Source organism: Episyrphus balteatus, chromosome 4 (assembly GCF_945859705.1).
Source record: "Episyrphus balteatus chromosome 4, idEpiBalt1.1, whole genome shotgun sequence".
NCBI classification, from domain to species: Eukaryota; Metazoa; Arthropoda; class Insecta; order Diptera; family Syrphidae; genus Episyrphus; species Episyrphus balteatus.
In genome coordinates this window covers 60,513,594-60,540,705 of record NC_079137.1, presented here as the reverse complement: position 1 = coordinate 60,540,705, position 27,112 = coordinate 60,513,594, and the positions used below count along the sequence as shown (strand labels likewise).

Genomic DNA, 27,112 nt, shown 5'->3' with positions numbered 1-27,112 from the left:
CGACGTGACCATACCCTACTTCAAAATGAAGCAATAAATTCTCTCCTTCTATGTTCCTATAAACGGGCCAAAAACCACAATATACTTCCAAGAACGAAATGACCGCCGCGACATAAAGTAACAGAGGCATATCAATATTATATACCCACCCACTTTTATGTCGCTTTAGGTCTTGTCCATAAACCGCACACATCGTAGAATAAGTGGCATTTGATGGAAAGACAGACATCTGACAGTTGAGTTCTATGAAAATGGCTCGTGCCAAAAGGAAAAAAATGATCGATGATAGTCATTGCACTTTGGGCAACAAAATATGTTAAAATCGATGACACTTGACATTCATATATCTATCGCTCTGCCATAAGCAATATCAATTTTCAATGACAGTTAAAAGAACTGTCACTTTTGAGTATTATAATGCTTTCATAATGACTTTTGAAAGTATCCTCAAGTTGACACTTTGGAGAGCTGTCACTAGTGAAAGTTCTCCAAACTAAATTGAACTTGATACCATCACAACACACAACACCACCCACTGACACTTTCCTAAAAATAAAAAAAAAAACTTCAAACCTGACTGCGGTTTATTTGTGTTTAGAAATATTTAAATAAAAATTTCTTTATAGTCGTCTGGTGCATTTTTTTGTTGTTTTTCTTTGATATCCAAGATTGGCTCACACATTTCCGGTAAAAAAAAAAAAGAAATGACAGCCCATATGGCTGTCATTGTGGATGGAACTTAAAGTGGGTAGCTGTGTTCATTTTAATTGCAAACAAGCGCAACGTGATGATATAAAGTCGTAAAACTTATGATTAACAAAATATGTAAAAAGGGTAAGCAATTAAAATATTTTACTCAAACTTCTGGTTATCGAAACATGAATCTCAGGAAATACTAAATGCATTCCTCGTTCGTGTGCTTCGTGTCCGTGGTTCAGTTAAGTGAAGTGCATTAGATCATTTCGCTGACATAAAGACACACAAAAAGGAGAAACAAAGAGACGATGGAAAACAGTTTTTGTAATCGGCCTTGTGTGGAATAGTTTCACCTACGCTTAATTTTATGTTACCTCACTTGAGCGGGTTAAGAATTAAATATGGCAGCAAAGAGGTCTTATAGAAGCTCTAAAGCAGACTGTATGGCCACATCCATACTCTCCTCGCGCCTTATAAATATTGTAGTAGTTGGAGTTGAGTAATGCGCGCTCTTGCATCTTGTGTAGAAGAGTGTTGATTTTTGTTTCTTAAGAATCTCAAAGTTAGAGTTTATAATATTTTGGACATTTTGATAGGTTGTGGCATTTCGTTTGCACGATGCATTACATTTTTATAATGCGTGGGATGCCGCAGCGCAGCTTGTAGTGATGTAGTGTATTGCCGCAGTGTTGACACATAAGATAAATTTGTTTAAGATAAAGTGCGATTGCAACACGACACACAACATAGTATAGCATTTGTTTTTTTTTTTTTTGCTGTCTTGTTGTGTGCGTATTTGAGTAACTGTCGCAAGACATGTAACAAATTGAATTTAATATGTTAATCTTGAATTCAATTTGAAACAGAAAAAAAAAGATGCAAAAAGATGATAAATTTATCGAAAGGTTTTTTTTTTAAATTTGTTTAAATAGAAAGATGACAGTTGCAAAGCTTTTTTGCAAAAATGATCAAGTGTCAAAATGTGGACTCAAGAGGAGCAATTTCAGAGACAAGTAAGTGACACTTAAGTATCTAATATTGACAACTCAAGTGTCGCTTTCCATGTACCTAAATAATCAATACTTAAGTTTAGGAATGATAAGAAAGTATAGATTTATATATAGAAATTGACACTAAAGTTTGTAATGTTATGTTACGGAATCATAAAGCTTATGTACTTTCTTAAGTTAGTAATCGGCTTATTTATATCTCATAATTCTTGTGTGATAACATGACTCTTTCCTCCTTCGCAAAGTATCACGAAATATTACAGTATTTCGGCAACTATCTCGAGTTGTCTCGATATGCATCCCGGGCTAATAAACGAAGTTTTACGAGTCACTCTGGGATAAATTGACTAAGCGATATATGTCTGTATCTAACATAATCGGTTATAAAAGTTTCAACTGTTAAGGATTGTTCGGTTAAATATCACGGGTTTTTCTTTTTTTCACTTTACGTCATGTTTTTTTTCTGCTACATATCATCGACTAATCAGTTGATCACGACTTGATCCAGAAAGTATTGTGATAGCAGATACTTTGGTTAGATGTGTGCGACGGATATCATATATGTACTACCAATTTAACAATCTTGGTAGGCATTTATCACAGACTCTTTCACAATTATCACATATTGCTTTTAAATGTATTATGGAGCTGTTTGATAAGTTTGATGTCTGACAGATTGCCCCAGTATAAATAAAGATTCTTTCGGATAGAATAACAGACTGCTTCTGAAATGTATCAATGATAATCCTTATGGAAAATAACAACTGTGATCATCGCCGCCGTTTGCTTGACATTAATCACAGACACCCTCTCGTTAAGTAGTACGGATTGCTTCGAAATATATCATGGGTCACTCGATGGACTATAACGTTCCGAAAAAATAATAGATTACTGCGGAATCGTAACGGGTTGTCCCGGTTTGTATCACGGTTAGCCACATTACACAAGTACTATATTTATCACAGGTTTCTCAATATTTATCACAGTTTCTTTCGGGTAGTATCACAGATTGTTTATGGTACCGATAGCTCTTGTAAATAGCACGGGTTACACTTTATTACTTTAAAGCTGTCTTTTCTATTAGGAGAAACGACAAGAAGAATATCAACAATATCAGCTGCGTTACTTCGGAGATGAAAAACTTCTCATGAGTCAAAAATCTAGTACTACCAACTTAAAATTATATAAGCTCGAGCAGAGGATCATGTGTTAAATATTAATTTACTCAGGATATACCTAATATAACGCGGCTATAAGTTCAACACAGAATTGAATGTCGTAGACTACTCGTAAGTAGATGATCTAGTACATTCATTACTACATCGTCACCTGAATGCAAAAACTAGCTAACTCAATTTTGTTCGTCTTTGAGATATCTGTTTTTTCGTCTTCTTTGAATCGATTTGCCTTAACTGCCATAAACATTATAACTAATTTTGTGGAACTAAAGTTGTTATAGTGTTGTTCTATACACGAGTAGGTACCTACCTGTTTATATTTAAACTAGATTCATTTTCTTGAAAGTTCGCTCCATTAAGAATCGCTAGAAATTAACTCTTAGGTAGTTTATCCCCTTTAAAATAGTTTTTTGGCCGTTAAAAGAAAAAGTGGTAAAATGATTTGTTTTACAGAAAAATAATTTGCAGAGGTCCTGCATTTTTTTTTTCAAAGAGATCAGTAAATGTCAAATTCATCGAAGTAATAGTTTGACGTTTGTTTAAACTACATTTTATACATTAACCGCGTTTCTTTGAAGGTTCCTTTGAAGGTGAAGGATGCTTAGTTGATTGTGTACAAAATTTCTTCTCATGACAAGACTATACCACTTCCACTAGAACACGGCCATTTAATGTTATTAAGCAAAAAAAAAAAAACTCCATAATGTAAACCCATAAAGTGAGAGTGTTCCAGAATGAAGAACAAACTTAACCAAGGCAAATATTTGTTAAATGTAGGTATTTAAGAACCATATCAAAATCAAATCCTTCCAGGAATTTCATAACCCTATCATCATTAAAAAAAAAAACAAAACTGTGTCACAAAAAATAACAAAAACAAAAAAAAAACCTCACCTCAAAACTCGCAATAATAAAAAAAGGCCTCCTAAATATTTTGTTTATTTAGACCCAAAAAGCTAAACATCAAAAATATAAAAGACCCACCTACGTTTGTTCCAATTTTCCATTGTGACGTTTGCGTTTGTTTGTCTACTTAATAATCACACAAAACTATCACTATCGACAGAACAACATCCAACCTCTAGCCGGCATATTTCAGAGAGAAATTTTTTTCAACCCACACTACTTAACTTATCAGTCAAATTGGAAAAACAAATAAATTAAAGCTAAAGCATAACATTTTTTTGTGTATTAAGCTTCTGGTCATAAAAATACACACAAAAATGAACCTTTTGTAGGTTGAAAGAAGAGAAATATAACTAAATCGATATAATAGATGGTCATTAAGCTATACGTCAGAATAGACGAAAAAACCTTAGACTTTGAAGCTTAAAAAGGTATAAAATTTTATAACTATGACATCAGAATTGATAATAATTATATAGACTGTCTAACGATTAACCACAAGTCACTTAAGTACTTAAATAAACAAAAGCCACCTATTTATTATGGGTTTGTCTATGATTTTTTGTTTTTATGTAGGTATTGAAAACTTTACCACCCACACAATTTAATGCAGTGCACTATAATTTAAAGTTATTCCCGACTTTATTAATAAAATACTTTTAAAATAATGACAGTTTAAAAATGCTAATTACAATAATTTATCTATGTTCTCTTGTCTTTTAAAAAAGGTAAAACAAACAGATCGCTTTTTGCTGAATGCACTAATTAATGAACGCATTCAAAATTCGACGGATGTTTTTTAAAATTTTTTCATGGATTTATATAACGACCTTCGTTAACCAATTCGAAACTAATTTTATAATGAAAATAAGATGCTCCCCAGTTAACTATAATATTGAACCGATAACGCTTCTATAGAGATAACAAAGTGTAACAAATTTTTTTTTTTTAAATAACAAACAACACAAACCTTGAACTTTTTCCCCCGAACACACACAATTTCAAATTGATAGTGAGTTGCGCGAATTATTATTTTTTAATAACTGTGAACTAAAACGGCAGCATTCACTTAAATATAGAATTGGCACTTTGCACACTTAAGACTAGATAAACACTAGACAACACTTTTATTTTAAGGTGAAGGTTGGGTAAAGCAAATATGCTAGCAAAAAACCCTTGGTTTTGCAATTATTATTCACGTATCACGTAACTATCTGTCTATCATAAATGTAGTACAGCTGCTATAATTATTTTTGACACAAGCACTCATCGAAAAATATTGATATAATATCGAACGTCAGATAAGGAGAAAATAAGAAAACAAATATTTAATTTGCTAATTTTAAGGGGCAAGTAAATAAAAGACTACCTACACAAAAAAAGGGTAAAGATACGAACTTTTTTTATGGAGACAAAAAAACTATAAAAGTTTAAAAAATTTACATCAATTTGACACAATTTAGTGTGTTTTCACCAACACATTTTGTTCGCTAATATAAAATCACTCATAAATATTTAATGGTACCATACATTTATTTAAATAATTTAAATAAATGTTTTTAGTGCCTATAAAAAGGTTGGTAGAATTATCATTCGGCGTGTAAACACGTCTAAACTGAGTCCGAAGAACTACGTTGCAAGACTGATTGAAACTAAAAATAACGAACAACCAACAGTGCCGAAGCCGATAGTGTGTTGTCTGCTTTGTGCCCCTTTGCGCATCGTCAAAGAGAAATCATTTTTGTGTCGGCTGTCGGAGTTGAATGAATGAATTTTTTTAGTGAAACTACCTTATCGACTGTTTGGAATAATATAGAATTGAAAAATGTAAACAAATCGTGGGATGGGAAATAACAGCTGACTTTGTGATTTGTTTAACAGGAACGATTTGAGATATGGTATAATGTTGGATGATGATGGACATAAGACTTTTATAAATGGTGTGAACTTATTGGGGCATGTTTACTAAACGGAAATAGTTCTATATTATTTTGCAATGAACATTTTTTTAAAAGAAAAAGGAAGTGTTATTCAAAACATCCGTCTTATAGAAATAGAATGTAATATTCAATAAAGGAAAGGAAAAAAGGTTTTTAATATTGGAATGCAATTTTGAAAAAAAAAAGCTTTTGTAAAACAAAATTTTCGATTTGGCGAAACTGCCGAAACTACTCCAATTTTTCAGACTTTGTTGATTTTATTGATTTTAGCTTTTAATGATTTTTATTTTTAAGTAAGAACGATGTATAATACCCTTGAAACTTCTTTTAAAAAAATTACTCAATTTTTACGAAATCGACGATTATAAAAAAGAATCTCTTGAAAACCATTTTTTGTTTTTCCAAAATAGAAAATTGTATCAGCTTTAAATCCGTTCTTCTTATCACAAAATAATCTAAGTCCTAAAATCAATTGTTTTCAAAATCTGTCATCAAGTTCGGTTTTCCAAGATTTGTATATCCGCAAACATTTTGATCCTCAAACTTTTGTTTTCAAAAAATAAATAAATAATTTTAAGACGACCTAAAAGTTAGTTCAAAACTATTTGTGCATTTCTGCAAAAGAATTTCATATTTGCAAAAATCAAAATATCAAAAAACCTTTCACTGAAACTTGTCTCTTCCTTTTCTTGGTTGAAAAGACAGCCAAAGGATTCAATCCGGAAGGTATTTTTTGTACCTACGTGACCAATGCCGTCTTTACCATAAGGGCACACGGGGCCCGTGCCCAGGGACCCCATTCTCAGGGGGCCCCGAAGGAACGAATATTATATTCTCAAAACATTTTTGTGGGTCAGACCATCTACCAAAAAATTTTAGTTTTTATATGGCAACCACAATCAAATACATTTTTTTCTACACCTATACGGAAAATATATGTTTTCAAAAAGAAAACAAAATATGTGGCGTTGTATGCGGAAAAAAATTTAAATCCAAACCACCAAACCCAAGCTCAATTTTCAAAAAAAAAAAAAAATAAGACAATAATATTTTCAAAAAACAAGAAAAATACCTTTTTTTCCACTGCACTGTAGGTAAGATTATTTATTATTTATTAATAAAAACAACGAATTCTCTTCCAATTTCTTTTTCCTTAAATAATAATTTCGTTTGAAGTTTGCAAAACTGTCAAATTTGTAGTGCGTGTTAAAATCAGTGTAAAAATATGAGTAGATTCGTATTAAAAGACGAAAAAGAATCAATTCGTCGGCAAAAAACATCAATACTTTTTCCGTTGGAAAACGTTTGAGAAAAAAACTATTGCCGGCTCGTCGACGGTACATCAATGTTTTGGTTCAATGGAAAACGCCATGGTACAATGGTTTTAATTTAAATTGCGAATTGCTCTCGTATTTAAAGATTGACACATAAAATTCATTAAATAACTTTAAAAAAAATTGTTTTTCAAAAAAAAAAAAATAATTTTTTTGTTTAATCCAAGATAATTTTTTTTTAAGTTTTCTTAGTTTTAATATCAGTATAAACCTTTTTATGTAAAAATTTTCATTAAAATCGGCTGTGTCGTTTTCATTAAGAAATCGTTTCTATGGCAAGTAGGTACCGTTAATAACGGTCCAAAAAATATTTTTCTTCTTTCAAAAGTTTTTTTTTTTTTTTTTTTTGACGGGAGGAAATCTTCAAAAGACACTTGGCAGTATTCGACACCAAGTAGTGTGGGACTCTTAACCACTAAAACCACCTCTTTATCAGGACCAATCTTGAGAGATCGACAACAGATTTTTCTTTCTTAACTTTGTAAAATCACTTTGGGGGAAGTTTAAACTTTTAATACTTTCCCATGTTTTTTTAGACCATAAGCTCATGAGGCTTGGTTCTTCTTAATCTCCGAACATGGTTTCTAGTATTCAAGACGGACACCATTTCAGAATTGGTATGACATTGCAGTCTCTGATTATGGGATACTGCGTATTTTTTAACAACTTCTGTAACCGTTTCTATTTGTAAGTCACGATGTAGATCGCTATTTCTTATGTACCAAGGTGCATTAACTATTCCACGAAGGACTTTGTTTTGGAATTTTTGGATGATTTCGGTATTTGTTTTCTTTGTACAGCCCCATAATTGGATACCATAGGTCCAAACAGGCTTTAGTACTTGATTATACAGCATTATTTTGTTTTGGGTTGATAAATCAGAGTTGTTACCAAGTAACCAGTACATTTTTCTATATTTCAAGTTTAGTTCTTCTCTTTTCTTTTTGATGTGCTCTTTCCACTTTAGCTTTGCATCCAAAGTCATTCCAAGGTATTTGGTCGTATTGGCGTAAGGTACAGCTTGATTATTAATGAATATTGGAATATTGTTTATCTTTTTATTTGTAAAGTTTATATGTGAAGATTTTGTTTCATTGAGTTTGATACGCCATTTTTCGGTCCAATCTCTGACTGTGTCGACGGCATATTGCAGCTTTACTGCTCCCCTAGAGACACATTTGTCGGGTACCAAAATTGCGGTATCATCTGCAAAAGTAGCCATTATGGTGTGATTCCCAACTGGGATATCCCTTGTGTATAGTAAATACAGGGTAGGACCTAGGACACTTCCTTGTGGTACACCGGCTTCTATTTTCTTCAATTCCGAATATTCTTGATCGTACCTTACTCTAAACAATCGGTCTGAGATGTACGATTTTAATATTTCATAGTACTGTCTGGGAAGATCCCTTTGCAGTTTGTACTCAAGTCCCTCATGCCAAACCTTGTCAAAGGCTTGAGCAACATCTAAGAAAATAGCTGAACATACTTGTTTTTCTTCTAATGCTTTTTCTATTACATCCGTTATTCTATGAACTTGGTCTATCGTGGAATGTTTATTTCTAAAGCCAAACTGATGATTTGGGATTAACCTTCTTTCTTCTATAATTTTGCTAAGTCTCTTCAGAAGCAGTTTTTCAAAAACTTTTGCCATAATTGGTATAAGCGATATTGGTCTGTAAGACGTCACTTCTGTAGGTGGCTTACCTTGCTTGGGTATGACAATAACTTCAGCAATGTTCCAATGGTGTGGGACATACCGTTGCTTAAGGCATGCATTTATTATATATTGGAGTTTTATGAAGGCTTTCAAAGGCTTTTCTTTCATAACCTGAGCAGTAATAAGATCGTAACCTGGTGATTTTTTATTTGATAGTTGATGTAAACACATACTTTTTATTTCTTTTAATCTTACAATTGGTATTTCACTTTCATCTATCTTATCAACAAGCTGTAAGCTATTTTCAGCCGCGTTTGTTGGGTATGGCTTAAAAACATTCGCAAGATGCTCCGCGAAAAGGTTAGCTTTTTCTTTTGGGTTACCGATCCATTTCCCATCTTGAGATTTCAAGGGAGAGTTTAGTAACTGCGGTCTTTTCAGGCGCTTGGCTGCTTTCCATAGCGAAAAATCGGTTGAAGCATCAGTCGTTAAATTCTTTAGGAATGTACTGAGTGAATCATTTTTGAATTTATAAATTTGTTTTTTAAGATTGTTGCTTATACGGTTAAACGTTGTTTTATCATCTGGAAATCTAGTATTTTGCCATTTTCTTCGAGCTCTTCTTTTTTCTATTATCAACTCTCTTATCTCTAAAGGATATTTTATTTCATTTTGTCTTATATTAGAAAATGTTGGAGTACTTTCTTCAGCGGCCTGTTGCACATCAGCAATAAATTGTTCCACTTCATGGTCAATTTGCTTCTTTTCAAGTAAAATTGATAAGTGTGCACACAATTCTTCGAAAAATTAAACACTACCAAGAGTTAAATGGTAAAAACGAATTCTGGAAATAAAATTTCGAACAACTTTTATTTAAAATATATGTAATATATTAATTTTAAGTTTTTTTTTTATCAAAATATTCAAAAAATTATAAGAAACTTTTAAAACATAAATCAAGAGTGGAATGAAAACAATTATGCCTTTTTGTCAAAAAATAAGCCTCAATGCCTGAGTTGGCATCGCTGATTGTGACCGAAAAAAGTTCTAGCGACATGAAAAAGTATAAACCAAATTCGCACCCGTGTGCCTATCACGTCACAAGAAAGAGGTGTGCCTACAGAGGGTTAAAAATCAAATTTTATATTGTTTTATTAAGTTTTTTTACGAAGTGAACTTTTTTTTAAATTAAAGACAAAATTTTGTTATAATCTAGGCAACTTTTACCATAAAATAATTTTTTTTTTTTTTTTTTAATTTTTAGTTAATCCCAAAAATGTACTATTTCAATGTCAACTTAAAGTTTAACAAGCTTTACTTAAGGCTTAATTTATTAGGCTTAAGACTTCAAAGTGTCTTTCCCATCCTTAAAACTTATTTTACTATTTACAACTATTTCTTTCTTTGTCAATATAATATAAATGTTAAATGTTAAAACTGAAATACATAGTTAATAAAAAAAATATAGATTTTGGTGAAAGTTGAAAAAGTATAAATTGGGTACATTCTCGCTAATTAAAAATTTATTAGAAATATATTTTATGACCTTATGTGGGTAGATATTATTTTTTTTTTTTTTTGTGTTCCATTTTTATTGATGACTGTTTGAATAATAGACAAGCGTTTGATTTTAATCGCTAGTTAAAAAAAAATCCCAACCCACATATAACATGTTAAAAATTTTAAACCTTTGTCAAACTGTCAGAATATAAAAATTCGTTAAAACAACAACAACAAAACAATTTTTATGTTTAATTTTAATTTATCAAAGCGCCACTGAATTATAATATGCTAATGAGAAATAAAGATTTCATAGATAACAAAAAAAAAAGTTAAATTTTATTATTGACCCATGTCGTCATTTTGTGATTTATTGTTGGTGGTAGGTACCTATACAAAACTAGGTACTAAAATTTGTTGGTGGTCTTTCTCTTCAAGTTTGAAATAGGACTCTATTATAGTTTATTACAAAAATTAATTAACAATAGAAGAATGAGTCAACTATTTTTATCGATTATTTTGAGATAAGATTTAACATTTTAATCAGATTAAATTCTTTAAAAAAAATCAATAAAATATTGATCCTGATTCCCACCAAGAGCATTAAACACACGTTCCCCATTAAAACAAAACAAAATCTACAAAATTAACAACTCAATTGTTTTACAATTTCAACTTAATTGTTTATTTTCCATTCGATTTCATTGTCAGATAAAATGTTTGGATAGCATCCAAAAGCTAAATTTTATTGAATTCTCACTATTTCCATATTTTTCGAGTGGCAGTTGTTTTAATATTTGTTTATATTCAAAAAAATAAACAATTATGTATTCGAAAATAACGCCAATCTATTTGATTCATTGCTCAAAATTCTTTGGACGGATTTCCGTTTTAGGAATTTTTCTCTTAAAATTCATTCATATAAAGAATACAAACTCTGATAGATTTTTTACTATAAAACAACAACTGACTGACCTCGAATAAAAAATAAATAAAAATAAAAAAACTAAAGAATTACAGCTTTATAGTGAATGTTTTTGTTTATGTATCTTTTCAGCTATAAAAACATACAAAGTCAATACAAAATATTTTTTGTAATAATTTTTATTTTTACTGCAACGCAACGTTTACGTCCGGAAATGAGTGTTTTTTTTTTTTAATAGAGGGGAGAACATTAATATACAACTCTAATAGAAACTCTTTCATTTTCATTGAATGTTGTTGCTACTTGCTAAGTGTACATACATGTGGAACTCCTACTCAATGATTTAGCTAATTTTAATTTTTAATGATCGATTTAATCTCAGATTAAATAGTTTTGAGATGAGTTTAAGTACCACTATGACATGAGAGAATCATTCTATTACATTTTCTACAAGTCATTATAAAATTGTAGGTGAATATGTGAAAGTTTGTTTGAGGAGACAGAGTCTATTTAATTCAAGATTAAATCTGAAAAATTACAGTTGAAGAAAAAAAATTTGATCCACCTTGGTTATAAAATTTATTAAAAAATTCTAACTGACAGTCTTTTCATTTAAATTCAAAGATAGGATCCAATCATTGTATTTTATAAATTAATAAAGAAACAAAACTTAATAAAAAATATTTTTTTTGATTTTTAGAAAAAAAAAAATTTAATTTGGTTTAAAAATTAAATTTCTTTAAAAACGGCATGTAGATTGTTTTTTTTTAATTTTTTTTTTAAGATATAGGTAATTAATAGTTCTTTAAATATTAATTCCAATCTTGTAGATTTATTCATACAAAAATATTTTCTAAAAAAATGATTTTGATTATTTTTGTTTTAAAATGCACCTTTTTTTAACTTAAATTCATTTAAAAGCTGTTTTTTTTTTTTCTTTGGTAAATGAATTTTTATTTTTACAAAAATACTTTTACAATATTTGTGTATAAAAAGTTTTAAAAGATTTAGTAATTTCAATTCTACGAACTAATACGTTCGAAGATACGATAAGCAGAAACGATCAACAACTTAGTAAAAAAAAGGCTTTTGGAACGAAATACAGGAAGGCTGATTTATTTCAGATCTAAAAAAAGGGTACTAGGTATTTTGGAATGCCACCCTTTGACAAAATCCGCCATTTTGAAAAACGTGATTCCGCATGTATCTCCGAAACTTTTAGTTCAACCGAAAAAAATTTCAGATAAAAGTTGTTGGAAATATAATTTTCTTTTCTTGTACACGTTATTTGGCTATGTAAAGTTGGCAGCCCCAAAATGCTAGTTTTTTTTCAAACCTGCCTGGTTCGATTGCCCAAGATTAGCACAGGATAGTCCAAGATTTTTTTTCGCTAGCCCACTCAGTTCTAAAAATATAACGGAATTATTTTTACTAGCCGACCCCGCACTCAAAATTCGAGTGCCAATTGTAACTTCTATTTATGCTCAAATAAGCACACTATATAAATCACTTTATTTACTACTAAGAATATGCAACACTTAATTTTATTCGAAATTCGAGAATGTCTTCGAAGGTTCTCGTCTTTGTTTTTAGAAGTTTCCACTTCCAGAAGGGAGAGGGCGTGGTTCAGCACATTTGTTTTTGTTTTTTTCCTCAATTTTAATTTATTGTTTTTATCTATTTCGGTAAAAAAAAAACATAAATAAAGTATACATTCTGCACATCTAGATAAAATTTCCTATCGTTGGGTATATAATTTATGCCAATTCGGTTTTTGTGGACCACGTATTTTGTACCACAAAATAAGTGTTTGCCGTTTTATTATATGATGAAGATGATACCTCAAAAATCACAAAAAATAATTTTCTTTATTCAGTGTACAAATTGTTTGTTTTGCACTTTGGTTCGTTAGCCCAACGTAAGACCAGGATAGCTCAACTTTTTTCTCTATCCCACCATTTTTTTCAAAAGATACAAATAAAATAAAATAAATATCAGAAACCGAAAAAGCTATGATTTTTTTGCTGTGAAAAAATCGTTATTTTAAAATCATGGTTTTAAACCCAGTCCAGGATAGCCCAACTTTTATTTTTTTATCCTACCATTGCACAGTGTGTCGAACCCATACAACATTTTATCATAAATACTTGCAGCTAAGTTTTTGGAGTTTTGATATTTTTTATTTGTGTGTTTATGGCAGGAATAGAAAAAAAAGTTACAAATTAACAAATTGAACAACCTATAACTTTTTTTTTTGTATAATTTATGAAATTAACATTTTTTGAAGAAGACACTGGTGAGCAAAATTAATTTTTTTATTATATATAAACCAAAATATACTTTTCGTAAGGTTTTTGGTGTGCTGAACTCGAATCCGAAGTCAGACAAATTCTATCATATCACGTTTTTGAAATATTCCCGTTAGAAAATCTGAAATGTCGTTTTTTAATAGTTTTTGAGGTTATATTCTTGAACGTGGTGATTTATTTTAAATAAATTTGTGGAAGTTTCTGAAAGACCTAAGTGTTTTCTTTTAAAGCCTGTTAAAATCTTTTTTTTTTACTTTGAGAAAACTTAAGTGGAAGTCAACTTGTTTTGTTTATCTTCTCTATACAAAAAAATCGTGTGTATATTTGCGTTTCATAGCAAATCTCGAATAGTTTTTTGTCAATCGCTTTCAAATTTTGAAATGACGTTTTATTGGCATTTTCGTAACTTCTTATATCGGCGAGGTTGGTGAATATGCTGCAATACACAGTAGAGTTCGGCCGGGTCAAGTAATTATATTAAAAATTTAGTATGCAGAAAAATATAATTTTTTTTTTGTTGAAAACAATATGTAAAATATTTTTAATTACATAAACAGCTTTTTGTTACTTGTTTATGGTTAAAAATTATTAAAAACATCGATGTTTTTATTTTTGTGATCCCCTTGGAGCTGTTTCTCAAAAAATGAATTATTTTGAGTACTTGACTGGTAGCACATAAATGTAAATATCTCTGGTAATCGCAAACAGAAGCAGACCAGACTTTGCCAATATTAAGTATAGACCTAAGGCAAAATAATATAAAAAAAATATCTATATGATTTTCAATGTTTTTTTTTTTTTAATTAAGTTTAAAAATTTAAAAAAAAAATTTGTTTGGCTATTTATCACAGAAATTTTAATAACTCATTTATAATTTTATAAATTAAAATTTTTTTTGTTGTACGTTTTGCAACAACACTCAAATAAACAAAATAACATTTACAAAATTTTTCAAACATTCACCAAACGTGAAATATACACTCTCAAAGCTTCGCATAAATTTCTCAAAATATTTTCGATTTCCGAGGTACTCATGTTTCGGATCATATTTTGAATACATAACCTGGGTTATTTTGTAAGATAAATATGTTTTCATATGAGTTGACACTTCTAAATTATATTTTAACCCATTCTCTCCCATTGTACTTTTTAAAGTACAGTGAAATGCATTGACATTATGTGCATGCAAAAGCAGTCGGGGACATAAAATATTCGTTTTAAGATGCTTTTTAGATTTAACTGAGTGTTTTTGATTTTTCCAATACATATATTTTTAAAAAATTGAATTAGGGTGTACGCAATTGTCTTTTCGCGCAAAGCATTTTAAATTATTTTTCTTTTTGCTACGGTCGAAAAAGTTTTTATAGGTATAAAAAAAAAATTAATAGACCAAATGCTTTGCTTTTTTCTGCAATAATCAATTGGAAATAAACCCAAAATTAAGAAAATAACAAATTTTATCATATTTTTATACATAAATACGGAGATAAGCAAAGCTAAAGTTAAATGTACTTTAAAAAGCACAGTGGGATCATACATACATTTTTCTTTCAAGTACTTTGAATGGATTTTATAACTATCCCCAGTATAAATTTGTATGAAAAACTTTTCCAAAATGTTGGTGCTGTCCTAGAACAAGTCGATAACAATGCGGAAGTAGTAAAAGCTTATAGTTGGCTCAGGGAAATAAGGCTCAGGGTAATTACGCCCACTTTTATGGGGCTTATGACCTACTCAAGTGGGACATTAGTCCCAAATAGCAAATTCAATTTTGTACTTATGCCCGACATCAGTCCATACCAGAATTTTATGGAGTTATACCCCACCAAGCATATTTGTTTTCAAAAGGTATCCAACAAAAGGATTCTTTAATTCCAGATTCTTCAAATGCAAAGGAACTTTGCATACAACCAACTTCGCACCTACCCCATATCCAATAGTGCGTCCAAGCAGGGGTTGCTGGGAAGCATGCCCTCTTTCCCCTCCTAAACATATTTCACTTATACTGAGTGCAAGCACTGTATAATATGTAAGCAATAATGGTGTGTAAACAATGGTGGACACACTATAGGGTTTGTTGTACGTGCGAGGTTATGTCCCTGGGCCTTATATCCCTGATTTCTTGACCATTGGGTAGTATGACAGATGAAGAAGACATTGATGATGACAACATAAAAATAATAGAGCTACGGCTACCGTAATGTTCGACTTAAAATTACAAAAGCACTAACACTCCAATACCTCAAAAGTCAAAAATCGCATTATAGAGAGCGCTAGACAACAGTTTCTTTAAAAAAAAACTGCCTAATCAATTAAAGTGTCTCAAATGTCATTTATGGTTAAAATGTTGCTGTTGAATGTGCAATTTTGCACTATACATTGCGAAAGAGTGTTTTGAAAATTCTAATATTTATGAAAATTAATATGGTATGCATGATCCCATTGTACTAAAAAAAGTACACCCCCATAACTCCTTACCAACAATTTTTAAAAATAATTTTTTTTCCTATATATCTTAACTTTTATCTAAATAAACAGAAAATATCATAAAAATATATTATTTTTAATTTTTACTACACTTGGGTGCTAATGGGATAGCAAAAATATTAATTTTTAACAAAAAGAAAAATGATTTATCATAAGGGGACGACACACTGTGCATTGGTTGAAAAATTATGGAAGCAATATTTTGTATTCACATCACAAAAAAAAAGTACGCATACACCACAGTGACCTTTTTAATTTATAATTTAGAAAAAGTAAATCCACTGGTGTAGGCATTACACATTAAGTGTTCTTTATTTTATTTAGACTTCTTAGTTCGTTTGAATGTAGTGCATATAACATTCCTGTTAAGAAGCTTACAAATATATATGTATATTATACAAATATTTTTTCAAGTGTAAAAATCATTTATTTTTTTTTTTGTATAATTTATCCAAACTTTTTTCAAAAGTAACAACAATTATAAAATGTTGTGTGAGTTGATTTCTTTTCAGTACATGAATAGTACTTTTTAGTACTTTTTAAACTAACATGGTAGTTAAAACAAATTACATCACTTATTTTCTTTAGCCCACCCTTTGTTCAAAAAATATGACAAAAAAAACTTTTTTCAAATTACCAACCTCTTAAAAATTAAATTTAGTTTTTTTTTCAGTGTAAAAATTGTCCTATTTACACTTTTTCTCAATATGTGTAGTGTGGTTTCATTTTGAAAAAACAAATTTAATAAAAAGCAAAGTGGCTTGATGAAGTTTCTGAAATTTAAAGAAATAACTGACTTATGATGTATTAATCATGATTCATGACCAAAGGTATAAGAAACTAGTTTTAAGTTTTTCTGCTTAACCATTAACGTCCGAAATTAGAATCGGGTTTCGAAACCTCTTGTTTGCAACTTTTAAAGTGGCAACTTAATCATATAACTACCTAATTCTTCTTAAATTTCGCTTACTGTTTCTATTGAAAAGTTTCATAGCATTTCATTAAAAGCTTAGAACATCAAACCAAATTAGTAAACAGATTTTTATGGGTCATTTGAAATTTTGCCAACATTTAGTGGCTCTTGTTAAAATGATGTAAAAAAAATTCTTTAAAATTAGCATAGTTTAATGACTAAAGTCATTTTGTATGTTGTCCTTCTGTCTTCATGTTCATACTCTAGCAACCGGTTGAACTAGTTGCCATAGAAGATTACTTATTCCAAGTTATTAAAAAACCTAACTACCTATTCAACGAACCATAAATCCCACATTAGTTAGAATCTTTTCCAACCAAGAGAAGATCTTATACTGAGAATACACAAACACAGGACAGAAGCTCCATTTTATCTCGCATCGTATCTTTAGTTTTTTTTAGGTTTAAGGTTATGTGTAGTCGTATCTGTAAAATTTTGATTGATGGTTGAGGTCTTCAAAAATGATGATGCCATCCGTTTGGTACTCATTTTGCCAAGTTGCAAATAAAAACAAGCCAAAAAGTCAAGCAATTAAGTAATGAACGCTGAATGTACGTTGTCGTATGCATAAACAAAAACCAACAACAGCAGCAGCAGCTGCCTGAATTTTAATGGTAGCTGTTGCTGCTGCCAAAATGCGACACCTATTGGCATCAATTTATAACTTAAACGTCATTTTGACAGCAAAGAAAAAACATAACTTTAATGATCTTTGTCCGACAGATTTTTGCCGCAGGTTATAACAATGAAATTTTCAGAGTGTCGTCGTCGTGGTCATTTCGTCGTTGTGTGTCTGTTGGTAAGAATGATTTTTTGTGTTATTTTGAACCGTTGAACTGGACAATTTGGTTTTAGTAAAAGAGGCGGCAATTAAAGAGCGGTACGGTTTAACAATTTAAAGGGGGCACACTTTGAGATGAATGACCCAGAATATGTTAAACTCATTTGAATAATATGAATGATATTCTCATTTTTTGCGAAGAAAGATTGATGAGAAGGGATTTTTGTTAAGAATTTTAATACTTTTCATAATGTAATTTAAGGTAATCGAGTTTCTTTTTTGACTAATGTGTTTTTTATGACTTAGCATTGCCTTTAGCAGTTTTTTTTTTTTTTAGACTTGAAAAATATGACGGTCATTTTTATTGTAAATTAAAATGGGTTCTAACCGTTCTCAGATACTTTCCTCAAATTTTTCTCAAACTAGAAATTAATAATATGTACGACTTCTTTGCACGTACTAGTATTTTTCTCTGATTGTAAATGAAGCTCTAAGAGCGTATAGTTATTATAATTTGATTTTTTAAAGTATTTTCTAAGAAATACAATTTCTTACTTGCTCTATAAAGCAAGTATTGGTTTTTTTGACGTGATAACGACTTATAAATCGATGAACCATGGCAGCCACCACAAACGTTACACTCTCGCACTTTCGCAGTGCGGCAAAAAATTTGAATTAAAAATTCAAAATAAAGTATATTAGAGATAAAAAAATCTTCTATAGCTTATTTGAAAGATGATAACCTAAAGCTTAAAGGATTTTTAAAAATTCCGTTCTTTTAATAGGGTAAACAGGGGTAAAACGGAAAGATGAAATTTGGTCTAAAATCTTAACACGAAGTCGCAGAGAATTGATTTTTTTTTTGCTATAGATAGATGAGATTAATTTAAGAATAACTGCATTTAAGAAAAAATTCTAAAAAATTTTGAAACTAAGCTAAAACGTTTTGTTTGAACGTTGTACACGTGTTGGGGCTATGACAAAATGATGATTTTGGGTAGAGGAAATTTTTTTGACAATTCTAAAGATGCCAGGTGAAAGATGAGGGAAAAAATTAGGTGTCTGATACGGATTTTTTTCCAACACTCTGCGTTTCGAAATGTGAATTTTTGAAAAACACCTTGTTTTTTAGGGGTATTTTTGTGTAATTTTTGATTTTTAGCTTTTTTTTGGAGTGTTCAAAAAATCTCAAACTTATAGGACATGTAGGTTTTTGCTTTATGCATACATGTGCAAAATTTTTAAAACACACGTTTTTTGACCGTTTTTAACCGATTTGCATCGTTTTTTATTTTTGTCTTTTTTTCTTTAATAGATACAGGAATAAAGTATATGAAGCAATGATAGACCATGACCACGACTAAAGTGTGCGAAGTTTCAATCATTTTCGTAAACAGAATTTTGAGATAACGGTAAAATAAAATTTTAGAATTCAACAGGTTATAACTTTTGACCAAGAGCATATAGAAATTTTATTAAACTTTTATGAGCATCCTGATACAATTACCTTTCATTTGGTATATCACACATAACGGTAGACTAACTACAAGCTACAAAACCTCAAAACACCAGTGGAGATCTGTTGCCCACCGAACAGCCACCAGTGTGGAGAGTACAGTAATCTCAGTCTGGAAATTCGACATGGTTGACTTTAAAAAATTCTAACTTCTCTTGCAGGCATCTTTGAAATGAGATTGATACGTCATATGAAAGGTAAAATAATAAGATTTCACATGGTATAAAATTGTTAATAGGTTGTCAAACAAAAAAATTGATCCCATAGCGTGAGCACATAAAAATAAATGTTTTTTTTTTTTTTGCTTTTTTTTAATGAAATTTGATGGAGTTAAAAAAATTCTAGCTCTTTTTGTAGATGTCTCATAGACCTGATCGATATATATATTTTGAGCTCAGACCATAAGCTTTCAGATGGTATAAAATTTTGTATAGGTTGTTAGGGAAAAAAATGGAATTAATGTCGTGAGAAGATAAAAATTCATGTTTATTTTTGCTTTTTTTGATGAAAATGATTGTTTTCAATAAATTATTTTTATACCTTTTGCGCATTGTAAAAATGGTTTTATTCTTAAGAAGAAATACTTGACTTTTAAATTGCATAATTTTTTGTAAGCTTTTAAAATGAAAAAAAAAAAAAATAATATAATGAGAAAATAAAAAAGGTACTTTTTTTAGCTTTTTCTTGTAAATTTATGACTGTTTGAAATAAGTAAACGCTTCAATTGACTCATTTTAAACTAAAGCACACAACCTGTTTTCTGACGACGTTATCACGTAAAATCATCGTCCGTAAACCGGCTTTACAAACAACCTCTTATTTTTTAATAAATTTTTGGGAAGTTTGAAAAATACATAAACTACCTATATTTTTGTAAATTTTCAAATTGACGATGTAGGTAAATATGCTAAATTTTGTTAAGAATAATAGTTTAAGTACCTAAGTAATTGGATTTTTTTTTTATTTTATTATGAAGGAATTTTATTTCAGTGCTGAATTTTTTGACTTTGATTTAAGTTAAAAAGAGTGCAAATATATACACAAATATAAAATTGTGTTCTTAATTACATTTACCTATATGTAATTAATATTTTACGATCTTTTTGACTACCTTTTAAGTTTAATTCTTCAGAAAACTCCGTAAAATATAATCACTTTATTTGTTTTTCTTTTCGTAAGAAAAACTTGGGACTTATGCAAAAAATTAACACAGGATTATGGCTGGGAAATATTTATTTATGACATGTCAGGTAGTTATGGTAACTTGTAAAAGTATTTGTGTTTATTTTTATGACAGACCTGTGTACCAGTGTACCTGTTGTATAATCTATTTTATTTGATGGAAAAAGAAAATTATAGGAAGTGTAAGATCCCGCGACAGGTCAATCTTTCAAAATAAATAATCAAAAACATATTTTTAGTATTAATCAGGGTTGTCATGGTGTTATTTGTTTAAGATTTTCGAAATTGAAAAAATGAAACACAATAAATAGTCTATTGAATAGACCCTTTTGGATGGAACAAATTCGTTCAAGAGTTTTTATTGGCGATTATGATTCCTTGGCATACAAGAATACTCCAGTCAAAAGTGCTACTAAATCCGTTGGTGCATTTCTGAGAAAACGGCAACACTGGTCGGTTTTCAGTTTTTTTGATTTAACTCGAAAACCAAGCCTGACTTTGAAATGGTTTAAAGACACTTTTCATAGCAAATTAAATTTTCTGTCAAGTTAAGATGGTTAAAAAATTTTAAAAATTATTTTTGACTAAAATTCTAACCTAAAATCAAAGAAAAAAAAGTTAGAAAATTGAAAATTTTATTTTTTTTTACTAAATCAAGGTTCATTTTGTGTATGTAGCCGGGACGTCCAAACTTTGTACTAACGAAAAAAAGTAGAGGTAAAATCCTTTGATAATATGCAATTTTTAATTTTTTTTGTCAAGAAACAACTTAAATGTACCTATTCAAAAATTAGCACTTTTTCTAAATTTTTGACTTTTTTAGTTAAAAGCAAGTTTTTAAAACTCGATAAAATCGTATTAATTGGTAACTTTTAGACTTTTAAAGTAAACATACTTCGAGGGATTGATTTAATATAAACTAAATATGACAAACAAAAAAATTTATTTGCATCCTTATGGCCTTTTGTGCAATTTTGTGTATGTGCATTTTTATAAATTCGGGTCGAATGGATGGACGGAGAGCCATTAGCTTTGGTCTATTGCATAGAAGAACATTTATTACCAACTCCCTTACTGGTTTCAATGGCCTGAAAAACAATTCTTGTAAAATCCGCGACCAACGAAAAGTTTCTCTTGAAAAACGCAAAAAATACTCTAATGAGTTTGAAACAAAATAGCTCAGGCAAATTAGTAAATCAAATTGCACTTTTCGCGGGACAAATTTTTTTCATGGAACGTGTTTAAGTGAATGTCCTTATCGTAAAAGTGAACAGCCGCCATCTTGGAAAAGAGGTCGGTGCCGTTTTTATTTTATAACTCCATTGTTACTCATTTAAACCAAAAAAAGTCCGAGGATAAACTTATTATCAATTAAATTATCTAAAAAATGATATACAAATGAATTCCGTGAGTTAGTTAAATTCAATTTTATAGTCGGTCAAAGTCCGGGTTCTTCTCGCAAGGTTAAGACAATTATGACATTTTTTCAAATATCTGAAGAATTTTTGATTTGTTTGGGATTTTCTTAAAGAATGAATTATAGCACTTTTAATTATCTATGAAATGAACCCTTTATTGTTTTTGTAACCATCACATTGTAGAAGCAACCAAACGCCGAAGTCATGATATACGATTTTTAAACTGAACATATTTGGGATTTCAATAGTTCAAATAAACAATCAAAAATTAAACACAATAGTCTCGAAAACATAACGGCTTACACACCTCATATCTTGAGTTATATTATCGTAATGCTGAGATTGAGGTGTTCATGTTTAGGAAAAATGACAGGGCATCAGTTCATATATTTAGAATTTTAAATAGTGTCACTTTAGCTTATTCACATTAATTGGAAAATTCACTTCATTTAAAACCTCGAAAACCATATAAAGGTTAACATTAAAGATTTCAAACTTTGAATTCAATATTTAGACGAATATAGTTAAAAAACTGTTTACTTATATTTTGGTTATACCTCCACTTCAAAAATTTGCTCGGTCTAATAGAAGAAAACTTGTTATTTTCTCACTTTTGGATAGTAGAATGTGAACTTCGACGTTAGATGGCTTATACATTATGTTGGTTACAGTAACGATAAAGGGCTCATTTCATAGATAATTAAAAGTGCTATAATTCATTCGGTAAGAAAATCCCAAACAAATCAAAAGTTCTTCAGATATTTGAAAAAATGTCATATTGTCTTAACCTTGCGAGAAGAACCCGGACTTTGACCGACTATAAAATTGAATTTAACTAACTCACGGAATTCATTTGTATATCATTTTTTAGATAATTTAATTGATAATAAGTTTATCCTCGGACTTTTTTGGTTTAAATGAGTAAAAATGGAGTTATAAAATAAAAACGGCACCGACCTCTTTTCCAAGATGGCGGCTGTTCCCGATATCTTATCATCCCAAAAAATTCACTTTTACGATAAGGACATTCACTTAAACACGTTCCATGAAAAAAATTTGTCCCGCGAAAAGTGCAATTTGATTTACTAATTTGCCTGAGCTATTTTGTTTCAAACTCATTAGAGTATTTTTTGCGTTTTTCAAGAGAAACTTTTCGTTGGTCGCGGATTTTACAAGAATTGTTTTTCAGGCCATTGAAACCAGTAAGGGAGTTGGTAATAAATGTTCTTCTATGCAATAGACCAAAGCTAATGGCTCTCCGTCCATCCATTCGACCCGAATTTATAAAAATGCACATACACAAAATTGCACAAAAGGCCATAAGGATGCAAATAAATTTTTTTGTTTGTCATATTTAGTTTATATTAAATCAATCCCTCGAAGTATGTTTACTTTAAAAGTCTAAAAGTTACCAATTAATACGATTTTATCGAGTTTTAAAAACTTGCTTTTAACTAAAAAAGTCAAAAATTTAGAAAAAGTGCTAATTTTTTAATAGGTACATTTAAGTTGTTTCTTGACAAAAAAAATTAAAAATTGCATATTATCAAAGGATTTTACCTCTACCTTTTTTCGTTAGTACAAAGTTTGGACGTCCCGGCTACATACACAAAATGAACCTTGATTTAGTAAAAAAAAATAAAATTTTCAATTTTCTAACTTTTTTTTCTTTGATTTTAGGTTAGAATTTTAGTCAAAAATAATTTTTAAAATTTTTTTAACCATCTTAACTTGACAGAAAATTTAATTTGCTATGAAAAGTGTCTTTAAACCAGTTCAAAGTCAGGCTTGGTTTTCGAGTTAAATCAAAATAACTGAAAACCAACCAATGTTGCCGTTTTCTCAGAAATGCACCAACGGATTTAGTAGCACTTTTGACTGGAGTATTCTTGTATGCCAAGGAATCATAATCGCCAATAAAAAGTCTTGAACGAATTTGTTCTATTTTTGCTCTGGAGCTCGGGTCTATTAAATAGACTAAAAGTTTGAAAAAAGAATAATTTTTTCAAACTTTATTTGAAAATTTGAATTGAGATAATAAAAGGTCCAATATCTAACTGCCCCCATGCATATGAGCTACGATCCCAAGAATAAGCTAATTCGGGGACAACAAGAACTGAATTTGATAATTCGAAAAAAAATTCACATTTTTAAAACCAATCTCTAGTGATTGGTAATTATAATTGCTGAAGTTACATCCCACTTAAATAAGCAAATCTTCACCCAATAAAGTGTTTAGCAATTTCAGTAAATAAAAACCAATCATCACCTACAATTTTATGGCTTTTAAAGCTTAGCAATTAAATAACAAAATAAGTACTCATTCTCTATAGTAGAGTATTTAAAGCAAATTATTAGGGAACCCGGCCGAACAGCTCTGATTTTGACGATTTTTTTTTCAAACGTAGGTAATTAAAAATACTTTAAAGTCTATAGATTAAAAATTGCCGGTGTTGCCGTATTGTTTTTTAAAATTAAAATTATTTTTTTTTTAACAAAACCATTTTTTTTTGCTTAAATTTCATAAAACAAATGACAGCAAATGATTCTCTAGATAATTTAAGGAAAATATATAAAAGGCAGTAAGGGACAATCTTCCATCGTTTAAGCGATAAATGCAATTTTCTAACATTTTGACCTCAAACACAAAAAAAATATTTTGAAAACAACGGCAACACCTACAATATTTTAAAATACATTTTTAAAAAGCTAGAAGCTCATTCTTATCTCTTAAATTTAAATTCACTAAATTTAATCAAGACTTTTTGAAAAAATGGTCCTCAAACTCAGAATTAAAAAAAAAATGTTATTAGAAAAATTTAAAATAACTTTTTTCCAAACTTTTTCTATTAAAATATGAATTTATTTAAAAAAAAATTTTGGCCATAAATATTATCAGTTGAATTTCGAAGCAAAAAAGGTAAAATATATCACACTTTTGAAAAAAAAAAAAATGAAAAATTACTTCAATTTCATTGGTTTTTTTTATTAAAACTGAATTTTTGCATTGAAATAATTAATTTTCTCAAAGACTGTGGTAAATAGGAACTTTAAATTTTTGCTATATAACTTTCAACAGTAAGGGTTATTAAATGAATAAAAAAAAAAAAAATCATGTGTGCAATTCAAACGTGGTAGAAGTGAAACCTTAAAAGATCATTTTTCTTGCAAAAAAAAAATTTAAAAAATCTACCTATTTTTATTCTATCACCTTCAAATCCATGTTTTATCATCTGAAAGCTTATTGTCTTAGCTCAAAATATATATATATCGATCAAGTCTATGAGACATTTACAAAAAGAGCTAGAATTTTTTGAACTCGATCAATTTCCATCAAAAAAAGCGAAAAAACACGTATTTTCATCTTCTCACACTATTAAATCCAATTTTTTCCCTTACAACCTGTACAAATTTTTACACAATCTGAAAGCTTATTGTCTTAGCTCAAAATATATATATCGATCAGGTGTATGAGACATCTACAAAAAGAGCTAGAATTTTTTAAACTTGATGAAATTTCATCCAAAAAGCAAAAAAAACATTTATTTTTATGTTCTCATGCTATTAAATCAATTTTTTTGTTTGACAACCTATAAAAAATTTTATACCATGTGAAAGCTTATTGTTTCACCTTGTATAATGATGCATAAATCTTATTTCAAAGATGTCTACAAGAGAAGTTAGAATTTTTTAAAGTCAACCATGTCGAATTTCCAGACTGAGATTACGGTACTTCCTACACTGGTAGTTGGTCATCGCCAACAGATCTCCACAGGTGTTTTGAGGTATTTTTAAATTTTTTTCAATTTAAGATTGTGTAACTTGTAGAGCACGTAACGTTATGTGTGATATATCAAATAAAAGGTTATGTTATCAGCATGCGTATTAAAGTTTAACCAAATTTGTATGTGCACTAGATCAAAAGATATAACGTGTGTTGGAAAAGAACATCTTTTAACCGTTATCTCCGAATTTTGAATATGAAATTAATTGAAATTTTGTACAATTATAATTTATTTAATTACCTATCTGCAGTACAAATTTCATTCATCTATCTATTAAAACAAAAAAGTTATAACAAGTTGAAGTCGTGTCGCATTTTCGTTTCATCTTGTTTCAAATCACTACGATACTAAAGAAGTTTTCACTTCAATAATTTTATGTTTAGATGTTGAACTTTAAAAAAAAAAATAAGTTACATTTTTTTTCAAAACTTTTATTAAAAAAAGTTCTTCGAAAATGAAATACTTTTTAATGTTTTTCATAAACCGTAATACATATTGACATTTCCTTTTATAATTTGAAATCATAATAAATGCGGCCAAAAAAAATTTGAAAATAAATGCATTTTATATTTCGACCAAGTTTAAAAAACGACATGTTAAAATTTTTTCAATAATTTTTTTTTTTTCAAAAATCTGAGTTCAATTACCATTCTTTCAAAAGCCGTTCATTCAATTAACTTAGTTTTAATTTTACATATATGACTAAGCTTCTAGCTTTTAAGAAATGTATATTTGAATATTGTAGGTGTTGCCGTTGTGTTCAAATATTTTTTTTTGTGTTTGAAGTCAATTAATAAGAAAATTGCATCTATCGCTTGAATTATGGAAGATTGTCCCTCACTCCCATATATTTTTTTTCCTTGAATTTCCTAGACAATCTTTTGGCATCAATTAATTTATGAAATTTAAGAAAAATGTTTGAAAAAAATTTGTTTTTGTTCACAAAAATCTTCAATGAAATTTAAAAAATCAAAACGGCAACACCGGCAATTTTTAATCTATAGACTTTAAAGTATTTTTAATTACCGACGTTTGAAAAAAAGATCATCAAAATCTAAGCTGTTCGGCCGGGTTCCCTAATATTGCCAATTTTTGAGCTTTAGTTACTCCACTGCTAGTGTGTAATTGATTGCTAAGACTTGAGAATCACTATACACTATTTAAAAAAAAAAATTATTTTTTACTTCCGTGAAGAAGTTCAGTGCTCTATCAGAAACTAAAAAACTCAAAACCACTGCCACCATCTACCAAACCACAATGTTTATGTTTCTTTCGTTGTTGTTGTTTCTGCTAGTGAAAATATAATCATCTCTAAAGCTGGACTATGGACCAGAGTATAGGTCCACATCCAGACAGACTACTGCATCACAAACATTTCCACCACCCGCACTAACTCTCTGAAATAATAAGCAACCTAGTCTGTCTCTGCTGTTGTATATCTTCCCAAAGACTTCTGTTTGGATCTTTCTAAAACTATGGGCGTATTATTTTCGCAATCGTGCACTGGATGAT

General features: G+C 29.6%; 2 protein-coding genes across 3 annotated transcripts in view; one reads left to right on the top strand and one right to left on the bottom strand.

Annotated features, from left to right (window-relative positions):
• Positions 1-27,112, top strand: part of LOC129919295 (uncharacterized) — a 66,133-nt gene that overhangs the window by 13,476 nt on the left and 25,545 nt on the right. The gene's annotated exons all lie outside the window — the stretch shown is intronic.
• Positions 1-27,112, bottom strand: part of LOC129917845 (CD151 antigen-like) — an 85,460-nt gene that overhangs the window by 51,205 nt on the left and 7,143 nt on the right. Inside the window, exon 1 of one of the 2 annotated variants that reach the window (XM_055998028.1) lies at positions 4,761-5,485. The exons of the other annotated variant lie outside the window; for it this stretch is intronic. The gene's annotated coding sequence lies outside the window, so the exon portion shown is untranslated. Of the gene's footprint in view, positions 1-4,760; positions 5,486-27,112 lie in introns of those variants that run through there. 2 annotated transcript variants of the gene reach the window in all.